Genomic DNA, 20090 nt, shown 5'->3' with positions numbered 1-20090 from the left:
GTTCCGCTTAAAATCTACGCTAAACTGCTGCCGAGATTAATTACACCAATTAAAAAATACCAAGGCGAGAAATTTTCACACGAGTATTAGAATCTGTATAAAAGACAACAAATAAATTTATTAACGGGAATTTTATGAGGGAAATTTAAAAATCAGATTTAAGAAGAATGAAGTTCAGTCGAAGCTGGAGATACACTGAAAAAAATTTAGTTCACTCTGCAAGAGGCGTAAAATTTCCGCAAAATTATAAACTTTTACATTAACGAGACTCAAAAAGCAATTTTTTATGAGAAAACAGAATATGAATAATTAAAAAAAAATTAAAAAAATAATACAACAACTTTTAGCTCCACAAAATCATTAAAAAGTTAGTTATAATACACTCAGAGTTTGTATTTACAGTACCATTTGACTATTAACTCAAATATAGCAACTAAGAGAACTACTTTTCCAACATAAATCCAAGAACCAATTAATCTTAATAATCATACTGTAAATGGAATAATTATTTCAGTAGAGATTTTAAGAGGTACACATATTATTTTATAAGAGATATTTATTAGAAAAAAAAAGTCCAGCTTTCAATCTCCCTGCTAACGAAACCACTAAAGAAAGTTGTTCTAACCTCAATTTTAAGGCATGCCCATTCTAAACGACATCACATATCCAAAATTTCTAAATGAAAGATCCGGGTGACTCAATAATTTTCTCATTTGCTTTAGATCCACTAAAAGCAATTAATGCTTACTAATGAATTAAGCTTTTGTCAAGCTTTTATTTAATGAAAGCTGTCATCTAAACCTTTTTGCTCTACGAAAAGATTTTGTATCAGCAAAAAGTTTATTTATGGATATGACTTTCTAGCAAAAAAATTAATGCTTACTAATCAATTAAGCTTTTATCAAGCTTTCATTTAATGAAAGCTTTCATCTAACCGATTTGATCTTGGAATAGATTTTTTGCCAATAAAACGAGTATTTATGGATATGACTTTCTAGCAAAAAAATGAATGCTTACGAATCAATTAAGCTTTTATCAAGCTTTCATCTAACCGATTTGATCTTCGAATAGATTTTATACCAAAGAAACGATTATTTATGGATATGACTTTCTAGCAAAAAAATGAATGCTTACGAATCAATTAAGCTTTTATCAAGCTTTCATTTAATGAAAGCTTTCACCTAAGCCCATTTTCTCTTCTAACAGATTTTGTACCAGCGAAACGATAATTTACGGATATGAACATAAAAAATAAACAAAAATATATGTACTTCCGCTGATGGTTTCAGCATGTGAGGTCCTTAAAATATACATATGCACAAACAAAATGACAAAACAATAAATTATACTTTCACTAGACATATCGTTATAATCCCTCAATTAAAACCAAGAAATACATACATAAGCGCAGACTAGGCATCCACATAAGTATGTATGTGAAAATACTTATATAAATATGTACATACATACATATGTACATGCATGTATAAAATACTCATTTAGAATATTTGGCTGAGGTTTATGAAGCTTAGCATAAGCTAGAGTGGTCTAAGCAGAAATTCATTTGTTTCTCACCAACTCTCGGCATTTACTCGGAAACCGCTGACAACAAATGTTCAAAATTTAATAACACGAAAAAACATACAAACACTTGAAACATAAAAAATACATTATACATACAATACATATGTATATATGTCCATCGTATATTTTATATACCTTTATATAAATATATTTGCATACATATGTCTATATGTCTGCCGATCTGACTGCATGCTGTCTGACATATTTCAACAACATTTGAACGGATCTCACTACTTCAGCTGATCCTTTGAGCTGTGCGAACTTGACTCAGCCAACAACAGCTATAACTTACACAACAACAACAATAAAACTAATATCAAATCAAAAATCAAGAATTTTTTGTCAGCGCGCTGATGCTGCATTTACGTTCCATTTCAAATGCGAAATGTGTTTATTTTGCGCTCCAAATTCAAGCAACATGCTGTTGTTGTTGTTATTGTTGTTGCTGCTGTTTTTGTTGTTGCGCTAGTTTGTTGTTCTGGTTCTAAAAAAGCTATTTGGTTGGTTGTACGCTGCTTGTCTGCCATTGTTGATCCCCAGCGGTTGCCAAGCACATACTTATATACATATACATATACATATATATATATTTGTATTTTTTGTGTGTGTTTGTGTTTTTGCAGAAAACTTGTACCTTCTGCTGGAGCTTGAGACGACGCCGAGATAAACTCTCGCTTGGTTGGCGCGCATGCGAATTCTATGCGCTGTCACTATACTTCTTGTTGTTTTGTTACATTTTGTATTATTGTTGTTGTTGCTGTTGTTCTGGCAGTTGTTGTAGTCGCCGCGGAGTCTTGAGTGTTCTTTGTTGTTTAATTATTGTCAGACATGCCATTAATTTCAGCATGTCATGTTGTTAACGAATTCCTTTTTGTTTTCAGTTTTTTCTTATTTTTTTGCTTTTTCGCTTATTGCTCGTTTCTTTCTTCCTTCGGTTTAATTTTAATGTTGTTTTTTATATTCACAGTGCTTTTTGTCTTACATTATTGTTTTCGGTATGCGTTTTTTATGTCTTATATACACAGTTTTATAAAAAATTATATTTTTTATTGTTTTTTAATTTTTTTTTTTTTGTTCAACGCGGGATCGTAGCAAAGTTATTTTATTTGCATTACATTTTTTATAGTTTTATTTTACCTTGTTGTTGTTGTTTGCGAAAATAAATAAATTGTATTTTAATCAAAGCGGTTTAAGCTTCGTAAACTACATTTGCCGGAGCGTTGTCATTGAAATGAATATGTGGTTCATTAATTCTCTAGTTTTTCATGAGCTACATTTACATTTTTATCATTTCGTGGAAAGAAGTCATTAATTAAAATTACATATACCATATATGTATGTTTGTATGAGTATATGCGTATGTGTATATAATGTATTTTTAACGTACTTGAACTGTAAATAATTAAGTAGAAATTTACATATGAATATGTAGATCACTGATTTGAGCACTGAAACTATTTTTGTTCTCAGTCGCGTAGTAATAGTTGTCATAAAAATAGTATAATTTGAGTATGTATATAACGAAGACAAGTATTATATGTACTATATTCAATTTACATACATACATCCAATATGTACATTTAAAGTCAATCTATTTTTTCCTAAAGTCATCCTTATTGTTACTTACTGATTAAAAGAAGATTAGATTGCCGAAGCTCAGCGCTGCTGTTAGTTTTGCGACTCCACTATGTTTTTAGCCTTATGTCGACGCAAAATATATCCCTTTATCCCTTTTCGAGATTCCCTAGTTTTTTACACAAAAAACACAGAAACTTCAAATTTAATGGAGAATATTTGTTATTTTTTGAAAATTATCTCTTTCAGATATTGACCGCGATTACATCTCAGATGATCCATGCGTTGAGTTTACATTTCGATGACTCTTTAGAGCATTTCGACTGTTAACTGGCGAATGACAAGCGTGATGTTTTGCTCTAAGGTCTGAATCGAACATTCTCACCGGCATCAGTTTTAAAGAAATATGGACCGATGATTACATCAGCCCACAAACTACTGGATAAAATGTCAGCTCTTGAATCTCTTCAGGTTGTTCTTCATCCCAAATGCGGCAATTTTGCTTGTTTGCATACCAATTGAACCAGAACGGGTCCTCATCGCTGAACAAAATTTGACTGGAAAACGTCAGACTTTTAAATATATAATAACCCATAGAGAGAAGCGAAATCGCTTGGGAAGGTCGAGTTCTTGCACAAGCTGTGTTTTGTATACTTTCAATTCAACATTTCAAAGTAAAATGCGCTAAGTCGTTCCATACGTCAGTCCGAGTTTGTGGGAACGGCGCCGAATCCATTTTCCACGATCTCATATACACAGCTACGGCTGCTATATTTTCTTCACTCAAAAATTCTAGCCCCTCAGTTATACAGACGCAAAAACGTACGAACTTGTCTTTTTTGGCTCAAATGTCAGTCTGGTGATCTTTATATATGCTTACTTGAGGTCTCCGGCGTTTTCTTTTGCTTGTTTGGTGTGACAAACTTCGGGCTATTACTTCTGTCACCCTTTTCAGGGTATAATAAACGCGCTATTCAATTAACCGCCCACTCACAGACTTACAAAAAACTTAATCAGCCCAACTACACCGCTTTCTATAAATACCAATACCTTTATAAAGTTTCATTAGAAACCTCAACTAAATTAATTATACATCACATTTACATATTCCATATGACAATATATCTAACCTCTGTCAATATTATACACAAATTATATAAACTTCAGAACCCACATTCAGAAAAAAAATTAATATTCATACAGATATATACCTTAAAAGAATAATTTATCCCTTCCATTAATTTCAAATTCCCGCACTCGCTCTAACTCACGTTGCATTTTCCTTTATTGATTTACATTTCTCTGCTATGCACTTAATGCAATCAGCAAATTAAGAAAGCAAAACAATTTGATAAATAAACTAATTAAAAATTCTGCCATTAAAAATCTTATTAAATTTAATTATTTACCCATGGATTCAGCCATTAACGTTGCACGACAACTTTGCAGCAGTTGCAAACTTGTTGTTGGCGCACATGCATGCGCCCAGCCAACCACCCACCAATCCACTCATCCAGCAATCCAGCAATCTGGCAAGCGAGCAGCAGCCAACCAACTTTTCGTAATATTGCACATATTACTTGAAGCAAATTTATTGCATACGAAAATTGCAATGACTCGCCATATACAACAACTAGAATATTCATATAAAACGCAACAACAAGTTTGTAACAGGAATGTACACCAAAAGGATGAATACTTGCTTGCTTTTAAGTTTACGGACAAAGTGAAAATGTTAGTAGGAAAAGTGTTTCAGTATCGCCTCTAGAGAAAAGAGGACTTTTAGATGGAAGAGAGCTTAAGTTAGTTAAAAAGTTCTTTCTATAATTGAATATGCTAAAATTATATAGCATAGACTTGCAAGTTTTCTTAAAACTATTTTAAGTTCGCGTTATCGCAGTTTTATTATTTTTTAAGTAATCTCTCAGTACCAGAGAGTCAATAGTCACCCAGCGCTAATTTAAAATAAACTTTTCTTACATACTAAGTATCCAATTTTTGCTGTCAGTACTAGAATAACTGTACCGATGTATTTTTAATTCTCAAACAATGTGTATACTTTCTCGCTCTCTACTTTTTTTCTTGTGAGTGAGATATCAAAATGCTCAACAACCAAATTTTAAATGAATACATACGATATTGGAAAATTTTGCTCCAAGAACTTAAGTATGGAACAGCTATCCTCACTTTAACTTGAACACTTTCATATAATTAGCAAATCTAACACTCTCCAAACACTGACTTGCTGAATAAAGACTTTCAGTAGGCCCTAAGGATGAAAGCCTTAACATTAGCTAAGCTTGAGAAAAATATCGCATACCACTTTATCTTTTCTCAGCTGTTTAGTAACTTTATTCTAGAAAAACACGAAGTTAAAAGTGGTAAGATCACTTTATGTTATCAAAAAACAATCCTCAATGCTTCTGTATATCTAGTCAATCGAATCGAATACTCACAAAACACCGACTTACTGAAGAAAAAGTTTCAGGAGCCCCTAAAGATGAAGCCATAACATTAACGAGTACTGGAACAACCCGACGTAGAAATTGATAGATCAATTTATTACATCAACAAAAGCAATTGTCAAAGCTTCTGTATTCCTAGTCAATGAAGTGTTTAGACACTGACTTACTGTAGAGTAGAAAATTTCTCTGGAACCATAATCAGTAACTAAATTTCATAAATTTAAAACCTTCAAAAAAACTTTGTTTTTTTACTCTCAACTCTGAATTAAAAAAAAATTCAAGAAGTTACGAAGTAATTGTGTTCTCAAAAGTACAAATAATCTTTGCTCTCAATGTTTTTAGAAACAGTAACCAAATTTTTTTAGAATAATCTTATAAGATTGCTTTAAAAATTAAACTTTCCAAGCCTTTACCTTCTTCGAACAGTTTTCCATGGAAATTCATATTCAAAGCTGAAAATACCTACGAGACTAGATCCAGAAAAAATCTTTCAAATCTAAGTTCCATAAGCTTACAATCATTATTTAAAATAATTTCTATGAAATACTTCAAAAAAAAATTGAGAAAAATCGTTTAAAATATTGTACATTTACGAACATTTTCGCTTGTGCGTCGCCTGCGCACGAAGGACATAATAAAATTTCTCGTTTGTTATGCTGCAAAATTAACATTAATGAAATCAGAAACTTCACTTGATGTGAAGCTTTTAAAAAATCAACTAAAGCGCAAATAACATTATCGAGCTTAACATTCAGGTTGACATGTGAACACATGAAGAGTGCACGCAGTGAGAGAGTGAGTGAAAGTAAAGGATGACGTAAGACTCAAGGCAAAAGCAAAGGAGTAGGATAAGGCAGAGAGATATTAAACTAAAATGAGTATGATGTAAGTGAGTTTGGTGGCGAAGGTGTGTTTTAAATACATTAATATGCAAGCCAAGCTTTTAGGCATGTGAAGCAGAGATTATTGGAAAAAAACTAATAAGTAAATTAATATTATAACTATATAAAATATTTATGCTATTGACAAGGTATCACATAAATTTAAATTAAATTTTCATTAAATTTAAATTAAATTCAAATAAAATATTATTCTATAATATCGCCTCAGTCTTTTGTTTAAGGATAATTGGTAAAGCTCTAGTATTTCTATGATAATTTATATAAACACAATCGTCTCAAATGTCTCTCACGTGTATAGAAAATAATTAATTAGAATTTTGTTATGCAAAGCCATGCATATTTCAAATATTTTTTAGCAAATTAATCAACAAATTTGCCTTGCGAAGGAAAATTTATTCTCACATGCTTGCGAAATTTCAATTAATATAATGTTTATTATGCTAAGCAGTTAATACAATGCTAAATATAAGCGAAAGCCATAAATTCACAAGTAAATATTTACGAATTTCTGATAAAAACTAATTTGTAGCTTTTATTCAGACAGTCAGACAGTGCAGTGTTTAGTTTTCCCGAAACAAATTTGCGCTCAATGAATTATTGTAATTTCAATAGCAAATAATAGTTATTTGCACAGATTGTCTTACTTACTAAGTTGCTTACAAATGCTAATTAAAAGAAGATATACATATATACATATATATATATATGTGTAGTAAGCAAATGCAATGCAGATTCTATATTTGCTTGAGTGAAAATGCTGAATGTCCACAGACATTAATTTAGGCGACAAACAATAGATTTGCAATGAAATAATCTTATGGCAGGCATATATTTGTGGCTACAAACTAAAGTAGCTTAAGTCGACACAAGATAATGCAAATAATTTCCCTTATGCCAAGAAACTCCCTGAGGATTCGACATTATCTTTCAATTGGCAGACAATTTTTAATCTTCATTTTAGATTTAAGTAAAATAATGTTTATAAAAGCACACATATTTTCACTAAGCAGCAAAATATCAAACTTAGCAGAAATTAACTTAAGCTATTTTGTCTTAATGTCACATATATTAGTATAAATATGGTATATGGGCTTAGTAGATTATATTATGTGTGTGTTTCTATTATTATTATATAATATTACACACATAAATGTGGTCATATATTTAATTTATGCGCTCGTAAGCACGTAACTCAATATGCGCTTGTATATATATTTATGCACAGCACTGTCTTCAACAATAGTCGCCTAATTGCATGCTATGTACAATCTAATTTCACTGCACATATCAAATTAGTATAAGTTTAATTAAATAGCAACAACAAAATAGCTTTTATTGCGGCATTGAAGACAGCTGTGTGTGGTCACTCGCGGACTACAAAGCTCTGGAAAATACTGAAAGTCAACAAGAAAATCTTTGCAGCCGCACAGTACAAATTTATAGTTATTTATTTTGCGAAAATGAAAATAATATTAATGAAAAATTTAAATAATAATAATGATTAAATTTAATTATTTTATTTTATTATTTAATGAAGGAGCTACATTTATTAGAAGAAGTAATCAGTTTACGAGGAAACCCTGCGTAATCTATAAATAATTATGTTATCCCTAAATCTGAGTTAGATACTAATGGCTACTTTTAGGATGAATCAAAAATTTTGAGGTTAGATTTGTTGAGAATCCACTTAAAAACTATTTTATACCAAAAATCATAAATAAAAATTTATTCGCAAATCTTTTAATGTAATATATGACTAAAACATAGGTTTAAAAATTAAAAATTATTTAATAACCTTCGATAACGCTACCAACTTAACTTTCAATTAATATACTCCTTACACAGCCACTAATTGACTTACCAACAACTTAACTTCAAATTAATATACTCTTTACACAGCCACTAATTGAGTCAATCACCATATATCTAAATCACTATTGCTGTAGTTACCTTCTTCAGCTCTTCGCTTTTTCAAATTCCATTAATTGAGTCAATTTGAGACAATTAGTAAATTGTCCACACAAAAAAGTATAAAAAAAAATTAGTTAATTGACGCAATTAAACGACAATCTTAGCCAACCAGAACCACTGTTGCTGTAGCAACCTCCATCGCACTTCGCCTATTCAAACTTGAGTCAATTAGTACATTGTGCATTATTTAATTGAGTCAGTTAAGCGACCATCTCAGCAATCCATAACCACTGATACTTTAGCAACCTTCATCAGCACTTCGTATACTCAAACATCATTAATTGAGTCAATTAGCAAATGGTGCACACGCAAAAGCGTGAAGAAAAATTTGCTAATTAATTGCCTAAATTAATAAATTATCCACACACAAAAGTATTAAGTAAAGTTACCGTGCGATTCTGTACTGTGACACTGTCTCAAGTCTCTAAATTTGAGATTTCGAGTTAGAGACAATTTTGAGACTTGAGACGATTTTGCTATTCTGTAAGTGACAGTCACAAAATCTATTACAATTCATTATTCAGAGATGTTTTTAAACTTGAATGAAAATAAATATGTCGATAACAAATATTAAATTTTCTATGACATAGTCGAAAAACCTAATTACTAATAAAAGTAAAAATATATGTTGACTTTGTTTCATAATATTTACGAAATTTATGTAAAATTGATTTATTTTTAACCTTTTCGTGTTTGAGCTGCTTACAAAGTAGAAAATAACTACAATCGATTAATATCTGTGATGATCTGTATTCAGTATATTCAAAATGGCAGACAAGAGTTCTTTTTGGGTTTGTGACCTGCTAATTACCAGGTCTCAAGTTTGAGTCAATATTTTGAGACTAACGATAGAGACTGTTTAGTGAATAATAACTAGTCACAAATTGGGATTTTACCTCAAAATGTCTCAAATAGAGACTAGAGACTGGTTACAGAATCCCGCTATTAGTTAATTGACTCAATTAAGCAACCATCTTAGCCATACAACACTAATGCTACTTTAATAACCTTCATTAACGCTTCTAACTAAACTTCCAATTCTTAAATACACAATTCAGATAGCCACTATTGAGTCAAATAGCAAATATCTTACACACAAGGTATCGAAAAAAAATTAAGCGACCAACTCAACCAACCACAACCACTGTTGCTTTGACAACCTTCATTAGCACTTCGCCTATTCAAAGGCCAATAAGAAAAACGCCTTTCATAATTAACTATTTGCCACACACAAAAACACAAACAAAATAAATGAAAAGTTAAATTTTCTATTTAAATAATTTCTACAATCTTTCAACTGTATTTAAACGTATGTGTGGCGCACAAATTCTTACATTCTCATGCCACCGCTGGCTGACGGAAGAGGTTGTCCAACTCAATTTACTCGTGTAACGGCGCACCAACACTAACAAACCTGCGCTTGTTAGCCCACTGTATGCTTGCTGCTTTTGCTGTATTTGTTGTAGTGGCTGTTGTTGTTGTTATTGTAGTGGTTCTTGTTGTTTTTGCTGTTGATGCTGGAGGACGTGCAGGCAATTAAAAAGTTTTACGATAAGTACACTTGAAAGGATTTACAAAAAGTTGTGTAATTTATGTAGCACAAAAGATGCAACAACAAAAATGAAAAAAGTAAAAAACTTTCATTAATATAAGGGCAATAAATAACTATGTGCATAAATGCTTATATGTGTATGTAGGCATAGCTATGAGTGTAAATACTTATGGTGTACAGTGGTGGTCCCTTGTCCAGCTTGTAGACCACTTTCTGTGTGTGTGTTCGTTTACCTTGAGTATATGCCAAATTTATTTTCGAAAAGTTTTCAAATAAAAATGTTATAAATTAAATAGTAAGCTTCAAGTGCAACTCAGATTTGGTAGTCAAAGCAACATTTTATATAATTGTGGTGACAAATTTCTCAGCTTAAAGGTAAATATAATGAAGAAAAAATATTTTTTAAAAACTTTCAAATAGTTTCGGAGAAACAACTCAATAAGAACAACTCAGTATATTTTATAATAATTTTTGATTTTTTTGATTTTTGGATTTAAGTTTATTTTAACCACATCTTCCTCACCTTCAGGCATGTTTTTTCGCAGGCTCTACTGGAAATAAGCATTGGATTCAAGTGAACACAAACTTTTACAAAGTAAATCAAAATTTATTATATAAAACATTAAATGCTGTAATTAAGCATTATTTTTATTTATTTAAAACAAAATATTCTTCCTAAAAAGATACCAAAAATCACGTTTTCTCTGACTTGCAGGTGGTTACAACCACTTAACACTACAGTAAATATCAATTCAAGTCGTTAGTAAGCTTTTCTACCGTAAAATTAAATTTTATTGTCCACTTGTCCAATTGCATTAAATAAAATTAAAATACAAATACAATTAACTACGACACACCAACAACTCCAAGGCGAACACTGAGCTTATAATTATTTCGAATTTACTTCAATTTATCTGCCGTGTTGAATTTAACTTTAATTGCGTCTACAATTGTTTCGTATTCATAAGCAAATACCATGAATTGTGCGCATATATACGTTTGAGCGCCTGAAAGCATGCTATGTTTTTACATTTACATCGAAATATATTTGTATTTATTTAGTTGAATTGCATTTAAAAGGCTGCAAGGCATGTAAACAATTTCGTTAAATTAAGATAACTTGTAGAGCAGCAAGATGGAGATTGTAGCACAACAACAACAACAAGCGATGTGTATACAGCAAGTACGGACAGCGCAGCAAAGCGTTTGTGCGTGAGTTTGTATATAAACATGTAAAATTATCTTGTACAAACAGACGTGTGATTGCTTGCTGCTGCCTACAGCGACCTCACGCACACATCGATACAGTTGTAAATGTCACGGCACAGCAGCAACTGCTTGAATGATAGTTAAATGCGAAGTATTTTTTTTAATTGTATTTACTTATTACATTTGTACAAAAATTGCATAAACACACACATACATATACAAATATTTACACAGCTAATGATTCGTAGCCTATCCACAGGCGCTATGTGTTCTTATTCACCCAGCGGCAATTTAAATATTTCTCTACTATTTCAAATATATATATATACACATATGATATATTTATTTTTTGTTGAATCAATTGCATTTGCACTTTCGTTGACATAAAATACTCCATTGACGACAGTTCATTCATGCATTTTCTTGAATATTATTCTTTTATGTGCAATTCATTTACGATTTTCCTAATCATCTGCAAGTGTCTCGTAAAATTTTTGCAGACACTTTTATTTCACTTATACTTGCATTTAATGTTAGGCGAAGCATGTGTGCAGACAGTGTTGAACAAAATTATAGTGACAGTTTAACAAAAAATATTAAAAATTTTTATTGTATCTGAAATATCCCAGAAATAGTAGTTTCCAGCATAATATCTGTCATAAATTATAATTTAAGAGAGACCTAGACCAAAGGTCTAACTACGACTACTTATTATGGGAGTAAGGATTTGTTTGATTTACAACAATTTTTCGAAAATTGTCAGATTTGTAACAAAGGCGCAATTTTTTTAGAAAAAATATTTTGATAATTTTTTTATAAAAAGGCTGCAATCAAAATACAAAATTTTACATATTTTAATATGTAATAATAAGTATGAGAATCCTTATCGCCCGATTCGAAAAATTTGAAGTTTCGAGAAAAAAATTTCGAAAATATGGCGTTTTCGAAAGCAATTTTTTTTTAATTCTCTATATAAATTAAATTAAATTTTTAAAAACCTCAATCAACAATTTTTTTCGTTTTTGAAAATCCTAGACACTACAGAGGGTTTTATATTAAGTTCCACGCTTTTAAGACTTAAAGTATATTTACAAAAAATAAAAAATCGATTTTTTGAACCCATTAAGCCAAAAAAAATCGTTATTATGAAAATCAAAGACTGTTAAGTCAGTCCTTATCCTTTAATCTAGTCCATCTCTAAGTATACTTTAAGCAAAAACTAACGGTCTTTCTTCCAATCTCTATCGAGAAAAAATATTTTAAAATATTATTTCCCATTTGAAGTCTTCAAAGTGCATGCGTTTCTATTTATATACCCAACACTGCATATGCTAACGCTTACTAACTTTTGCTTTCGCAAACCACACGAACGTAGAAATCAAAAGTGTAGAAGAACACCTCACGGGAGAATACCAGATACTCCACGTTAGACAATAAAAATTCTCCGTTCTCCACTTTTTTCGCGCGCTGACCGCCAACATGACGCGCGACTATAAAGCAATTGACTGCCAGCTGTAAACAACGCTGTGTATTTGTAAATTACATTTCAGTGGAGTTCCTGCTTGGCGGGCGCACACTGTTCCTCCCATTGCAATTCGGATTTTTAACACTTTTTTACAGCTTTTCTGAGCATTGCGCCTTGGCCGCACCTAATTGCAGTGACGTCCTTCCCTCGGCAACTGCAGTTTCATTCAGTCGCCTTTTGGGATTTTCGCCGCCAACTCGCTTGTAATTTGACCGCGCCGCCACCCCAGCACAGCTGCACCCAGTGTTTTTTTATATTTTTCTATTTTACTATTTTGCATTTTGTTTTCTTCGTTTTTTATCGTTTGTTTTTTGTTTTTGGTTTTTTTACTGTTTTCCGCCTATTGTTGTGTGTATTTTACTTTGCATAAATCAAATAAATTTTTATGTCTATTTCTGCGCTGCAGCCGCACGCTGTTTCTCGTTGGGATAATTGAATACCTTACAAGGCAGCCGAGTGTTGGCCAGAGTCCAGCCGCCTGGCCGCCTAACCACCTCACATTTATTGCTTTTACTGCTTTTATTGCTTTGCATGTTTGTTGCTATTGCTATTGCAACGACTGCTGCTGCTGCTGCTGTTGACTCCAAATTCAACTCCACCTTTGCGCCCATATTGGGCTGGTTGTTGCTCATTTTTATGGGAATCTGCAAATTTAATGGCTTTCTTGGGTTTCTTTTCGGGATTTATGCCCATCCTTATGCATTCGGTGTCGCCGCAGCGCAGTGTATTACCACTTATATATGTGAGTGTGAGTGTTCACTCAAGTGCTTATGTATTGTGTAATCTTATGTGTGGGGGTGCGTGTGTCTGTGTTCTTCCTGTGCTTTGAATTGGCACTTGTATGCCATTTTAATAGCATTTATTTCACTTTCATTACTATTTTTCATTGCTCAGACAGTCGGGCTGAGTGTCGTGTGAACCTAACGAGCAAGCTGTTTTGCTTACTGTACATACATATGTAACTCTATATGTTTGATACATATATGTCTTCTCGTCTTATTACTGCCAAGACTTTGCTTGATTAGAATATAAAAGCTAAAATTTGTCACAGATGGCAACACTAAGTGGGTTTCGATTCTCAATATTCACAAAATACGTTCGAATGCGTGTCGATTTGAAAAAATTATATAAAATAAGCCAATTTACAAAAAATTAATTTTTTGAAAGAAATTTTTTGTTCATAAATTATAGGAAAGTTGTCAATAGATATATTTTTCATTTCTAATGGTTATTCTAGTCTAGGGAGATGAATTAGATATTTTTTTACGTCCCAAAAGCAATCTTCTGTAGGGTGCTCTCAATCAACTCTTGTTTCAGACTGCCTAAAGTGTCCTCGTAGTAGTTTTTCTAGCTGAGTGGCAGCCAACAAGGTCGCAGCAGATGAACTTCTCCAAAATGCGGCTACTTTTAGGGAGGTTTGCATTCATTCCGATAACAGAGTTGCTACACAAGCCTTAAGTTCGCTGACTAGCAGCTCAAAGTTAGTCAGACAGTGCATGACCTCATCAGCAGTAGCATTACTTTCATATTAAATTGGTCTGTGTGCTTGGCTACAGCAGAATCACTGGAAATTGTAAAGCCGATGAGCTTGCAAGAAAAGGCAGCGATACTCAAACTCCATCAGGCTGGGAACTAGCAGGGCTTCTTCTATCTCCGAGCATTCGGGGGCTTAGCGCGAGCTCAGCAAGCTTTGGTCAGCAACTAGCACTTTTGAGGCTGTGAGAGCCTTCTGACTCTAAATAGAATGTAAAATTTTTGTTGAACAACTTAGTAAAGCTCACGCCGCCGCAATGATAGGCGTCTTGAATGAACACTGTTCCATTGACAATCGCGCGAAGCGAAATATTTTGGAGGACGCAACATGTCACAGTTGCAATATAGAAGATGAGGTAAAAACTTCAAGAAACTTTTGCCTCCACTATCCAATTTCGCCAGACTAAGGTTGAAACATCTCAATTGCCATGCATGTTACGAGCCCGGCGAATTGGCTGGAATTATCATTAAGCCGCCTCCATAAAGTTATGGTGTGTTTTATGCGATTTGTCTATACGCAACGGTCTTTTGGATCCATACCTAGTAGTTTTAGTCATTACAACAGGCCGACGCCTCTAGCTGAACAAGTGAGTTTATACGTTGCCGCAGGAATGTCCAGCCTATTTAGCTAACCTAACCTAACCTGGACAAACCTAACTAAATATTAATCGGTTTACTTCATTAAGAAAAACGATTTTTGCGTTATTTTGCTATCAATCAAATTACAAGCATGGTTTCAGTTTTCATTGTTGATTTTTAGTTTCAAAAATTTTGTTTTTTTTTTTCGTTCAAAAAACCACTTTATTTTCTGGTTTTATGATTATATCAATTTATCAAGCAACTTGCTTCGTTTTGCAAAGTCCGCTCAACGTAGCTTTAATATGATTTATTTCATAGTGACATGTTATTAAAACATGTAGTTTCAAACTACATTTTCGCTAATAAAATAAATTGCAAGTAATTAAATTTAATTACGTTTAACACCTTGCAATTTAATATCATTAATTAAAATGTAAATTATATAAATTATAATTAATAACTAATTAGTCAAACAAGTTTCTTTTGACATTGCAATAAAAGCGGCGATAAATCTTTGCAGTTAGTTATAAATTTGAAAGTACAACAACAAAAGAATAAAAGCTTCAGCTCAAAAACTTTAATAAATACTGAAGATAAATGTAATTAAATGAAATCAAAAATTGTCTTTCAACAAAAAGACTTGTTTAACTCTTCCATTCAAGTATTCTTACAAGTATAGTTAAGTAATACAAATAAATGCAAATAAATCAAAAAATTTCTTTGCACAAAATGTCACTTAATTTTAATTTAATGCAATTAAACTAAAAACTACTAGTTCTAAATGGCAGAAAATATATTTTCAAGTGCTAAAAAACTGCTTTTGTGCAATTTATTATTTGTGCTTGTATATACATATGTACATACATATCGTCACCTAAAATGCAAAACAACGTATCATCAAAAAAACGAAATTGAGTTTTTTAATACCGACGATTCACTATATCCTATTACATATATGTGCATAAAATTTTCGGCTTCCGCTGAGAGATATAACCAATATGTAACCAATATATAACCGATATATAACCAATATATAACCACTATATAACCAATATATAGCCATTTAATAACCGAAACTCAAATTTTTTCATTATTAATGCTTTCTATGATATCGTTCTTCTTTCGTCTGTAAACTTACGAAAAGTGATGTTACTTTATTTTGCATTTTAGGTAGCGATATATACTACATACTTGTACACATACATATATTTATTGCCGAAAGTATTTGAGTTCTATCTAAATATGCAAATATTCTCACAAGAAAACGATTTCCATTTGCGCAATTAGCAAAAACTGCGCCACACATAACAAACTTTCTGCACAACTAAGTAACTATATAAGTATGTATGTGTCCGTCCTTATTTGTGTATGCTTATACGTGTATATGTATAGATAGATGTGAGCATATTTGTCGACCACAAGCAATTAAGCTTTACTTCAACTGTAATTGCCAGCGCTGCAGGATATTAGCTCACCAACACAAGCCGATTTCGGCGCATAAACCCACACACATGCATATACACAACACATACAAAAGTCTACATATGTTTATAAGTAAGTATGTATGGCTATTATTGCTTTTTCTACTTCATGCTAGCCACAATAATATGCAGCACCTGCCAACGATGTTGCAATGTGGCAGCTGAGATGTATACCATAGATTTGTTGTTGTTGCTTTTTTGTCGTTCTTTGCTCATACACAGCTAGCAGCTAACTAACTAACTATGATGGCAATATAAAGAGCATACTTACATACCAACTTTTGTTGTTGTTTGTTGTTGTTGTAGTTAGTGTATTTGTGCCGCGTCTGCTGTCGTTTTCATCTTGAAATATTAAACACCATAAAATACCGTCATAAATTTGCATTTACGCCAAATGTATTAACGTTCGTCAGGCGGCGGGGAGGAGGTGGAGTTGCTGTTGTTGGTGGCGGTGGAGGCGCAGTTGGCGTTCTGGGCACTCCTACAATCTAATTCAGCAACGCATTTTCTTATTATTCGTTATTTGCCGACCAAACAAGCACTTACTAGAAACAAATGTGCATGTGTGTGTTACATAAAAGTGTATATATATGCTTATATAAATGTATATAAGTAAATTACAGCCAAACAGCAATTAAGCAACATAAATAATTATGCAGAAAAATATAAAATTAAACTGACTCTCCAATTTAATCACTAATGTATGGGTTGCATACAATTACTGGCGAGTTTTGGCTCTTTCACTGTAGTCTTCTAGTTGTAAGTACATACTTATGTATGTCTGTCTGTAAATCTAGCTGTTGTAATGTTGTAGAGGCCATATAACTTATTTATAACCTCACTTTATTGCTCTCTTCATCCATAAATCTTTTGGCAGCAGCTGTAAATGCTGCACTTGACTGCTATTTGCTTGGCTTTAGTTTATTTGCAGCATTTTACTACACTGGTGCGTTCTTTTAGCGACCTTTGTTGCTTTCTTCAATTGTTTCGCAAAATAAAAGATGGTTTTTATATCAAAGAAACCTTCTAAATCAGCATTTAGTTTCCAGTTTTTAATACACAATAGAAAAAAACAGAAAATTTGCAAAATAATTTAATTATGATTTTATAAAATTTTTGTGGCCACTCTAACTCTTACATTCGTCAGTCTTCGGCGAAAGGCAGCAACAATACAATATATGCTTACATATATTAAAAATTCTAATTTTGGGTAGCAGCAGTCACTATCAATTATATTTATATATAAGCGTAAATTAAATTCTTTTCTTAAATTTTTTTTAAATTTAATAAAATTCCTTTTTAATGTTATCAAATTTTTTTTATTTTTTTAAATTTAATTGAATTTTCGTTTTAAACATTTTTTTTTAAATTAAGTTTATTTTTTTGAATATTTTTAAATTTAATCAATTTTTTTTTAATTTTATTAAATTCCTTTTTTTGATTTTGTTAAATTTAATTAAATTCCTTTTTTTAATTTTTTTATTTAATTAAATTTATTTTTTTAATTTTTTTAATTTAATTAATTTTTTTTAATTTTTTAAATTTTTTTAAATTATATTAGTTTTTTTTATTTTTGGGATTTAAATTTTTTTAATTTAATTAATTTTTTTTTTATTTTTTTATTAATTTTTTTTATTTTATTAAATTTATTTTTTAATTTCAATTTAATTAAATTTAATTTTTTTTCCACTTTACATTCAAAAAGAAATTGTTGATAATCATAAAATATTGCCAGCTAATTTTAAAAATAAAAATTGTTAAAAATCTTCAACTATTTTTAAAAGTTAATTAGTATAGTTTTATTGGAGGATGGAGTCATGTGTAGAAGTTCACGCAAGTGAGGAAAGTATAGTTTTATTAATAAAAAAGTTGATAATTTTTTTGTTAATTTATATTCTATGAGAAGTTTGATATAACTATATGACAATTTGTTATAAATTTTGAATAATTATTTTTTTATTTTTTTTCTTGTTTTTAAAATACTATTCCAAAAGTATTTGGGAAATAATTACTATATATGCCAATTTTTCTCACATTTCTGTACCATAGAGGCTTTCACTCAAGCAATAATACGCCTTATATAAAAAAACTTACAACAACAAAATGTAATTAATTAAAACCAGCGAAACGAAAAAAAAATTATGCATAGTACCCAAAAGCACTGAATAGCTACAAAATATACCGTCTATTTTACTAAATAATTAAAATTTTTCCGCTGCCTAAGTTATTCATTGTTGCCTTTCCAGCATTATTCTATTTTTGTCGTGTCATTTGCATTTAATTGCAAATCGTTGAAACGCATTTTCAGCTAACCAGCCTAAGTTGGCCCGCTCGCTGGAATATGGGACTAATTAATTTCAATTGGTGTGACGGCGCGTTAAATTTCTATATTAGCAATTAAAATTGCATGTGAAATGCTAAAATTGCCGTCTCGTTAGTAAAAGAAAAATTAATACAACAAAGCAAACAAAAAAATAGATAAATAATTTTAACAACAACAAATTTTTGTTAGAATAACTATATGTGTATCTGAGTTTTAGTGCGGCAAAAAGCTAGCACAGCGGTTTCGAATGGCTAATGCTACTTGCTGTCGCATGAAGAATGCACATATTCCAGCAAATAAGTGGCTATGTGTGCATAGACCTACAAACGCATGCAAATTATATAGTCTATTTTGGTCTATTCATAGTTACACATACATGCATGCATGCGGTTGTATCGTTCAATTACATTTTAATTGCGATATTTAATTCATAAAATATGAAAATTACGTGTACAAAACTGGCATTATGGCGGTCAACGCCGGCCAACAGCGGCGGGTTCACCGCAAGCCAACGCCGCAAAGGTCAATCAATTGCACCCACAAACATATGTGGTGGGGACACACCCATAAAAATACTTAACTGTACATATATTATTATACATAGATGCATATACTATATGTATGTGGTACATATCATATATAATATTTGTATATACTTATGAAATGACAGCGTGTTTACAAAAAGTAATAATAAGTTTGTAAGTTCAAACCACCAGCGCCGCAAAAATAACAGCCAACAACAGTAATGACAGTTAAGCTGGAATTTATGGCATGCAATTTGTAAACGTATGCAATTTATCGGTCAACAACAACAGCAAACAAACAAACATACATTAACATCAACGCACTAACTGCGTGCTTACTTATGAACATACATACATATATACTATCTAAATATGTATATATGTGTATGAGCCTAACTAATATAGCGGCATATGATGGCAAATAAATGTTTTGGTTTTACTTTTAGTACTTTAGCAATTATATTTGACATTTAGTTAATTTGAGATTTTAATAGCATATAAATTCGACGTAAATTGCCAAATTGCCGGGGTCAGAAGTAACAAGATATTTCAGTTATAATTTACATACACATTAAATGTATTATTGGAAAAATTGATAAAAATATTAATTATTTATTGCACCGTAGCTGTAATACCCTTCACGTGTCCCTTTCTTATAACATAAAAGGGTATAGAATTAGCTTTGTCTCTATTTTGAACGCTCAATTTGTATGACAGCTATATGCTATAGTAGTCCGATCTGATCAATTTCTTTGAAGGTTGTAGCGTTGGCTTGGGTAATAACTCATGCTTAATTTCGTGAAGATATCTCGTCAACTAAAAAAGTTTTCCATACAATAACTTGACTTTGAGCGGTCAGTTTGTTTG

The 20090-nt window shown here is 31.5% G+C and overlaps 1 protein-coding gene across 4 annotated transcripts in view; it reads left to right on the top strand.

Annotated features, from left to right (window-relative positions):
• LOC126761298 (DNA N6-methyl adenine demethylase) overlaps window positions 1-20090 on the top strand; it is a 315064-nt gene that overhangs the window by 277456 nt on the left and 17518 nt on the right. The window lies entirely within an intron of this gene.

Source organism: Bactrocera neohumeralis, chromosome 6 (assembly GCF_024586455.1).
Source record: "Bactrocera neohumeralis isolate Rockhampton chromosome 6, APGP_CSIRO_Bneo_wtdbg2-racon-allhic-juicebox.fasta_v2, whole genome shotgun sequence".
Taxonomy (NCBI): Eukaryota; Metazoa; Arthropoda; class Insecta; order Diptera; family Tephritidae; genus Bactrocera; species Bactrocera neohumeralis.
This window is presented reverse-complemented; position numbering and strand designations above follow the sequence as displayed.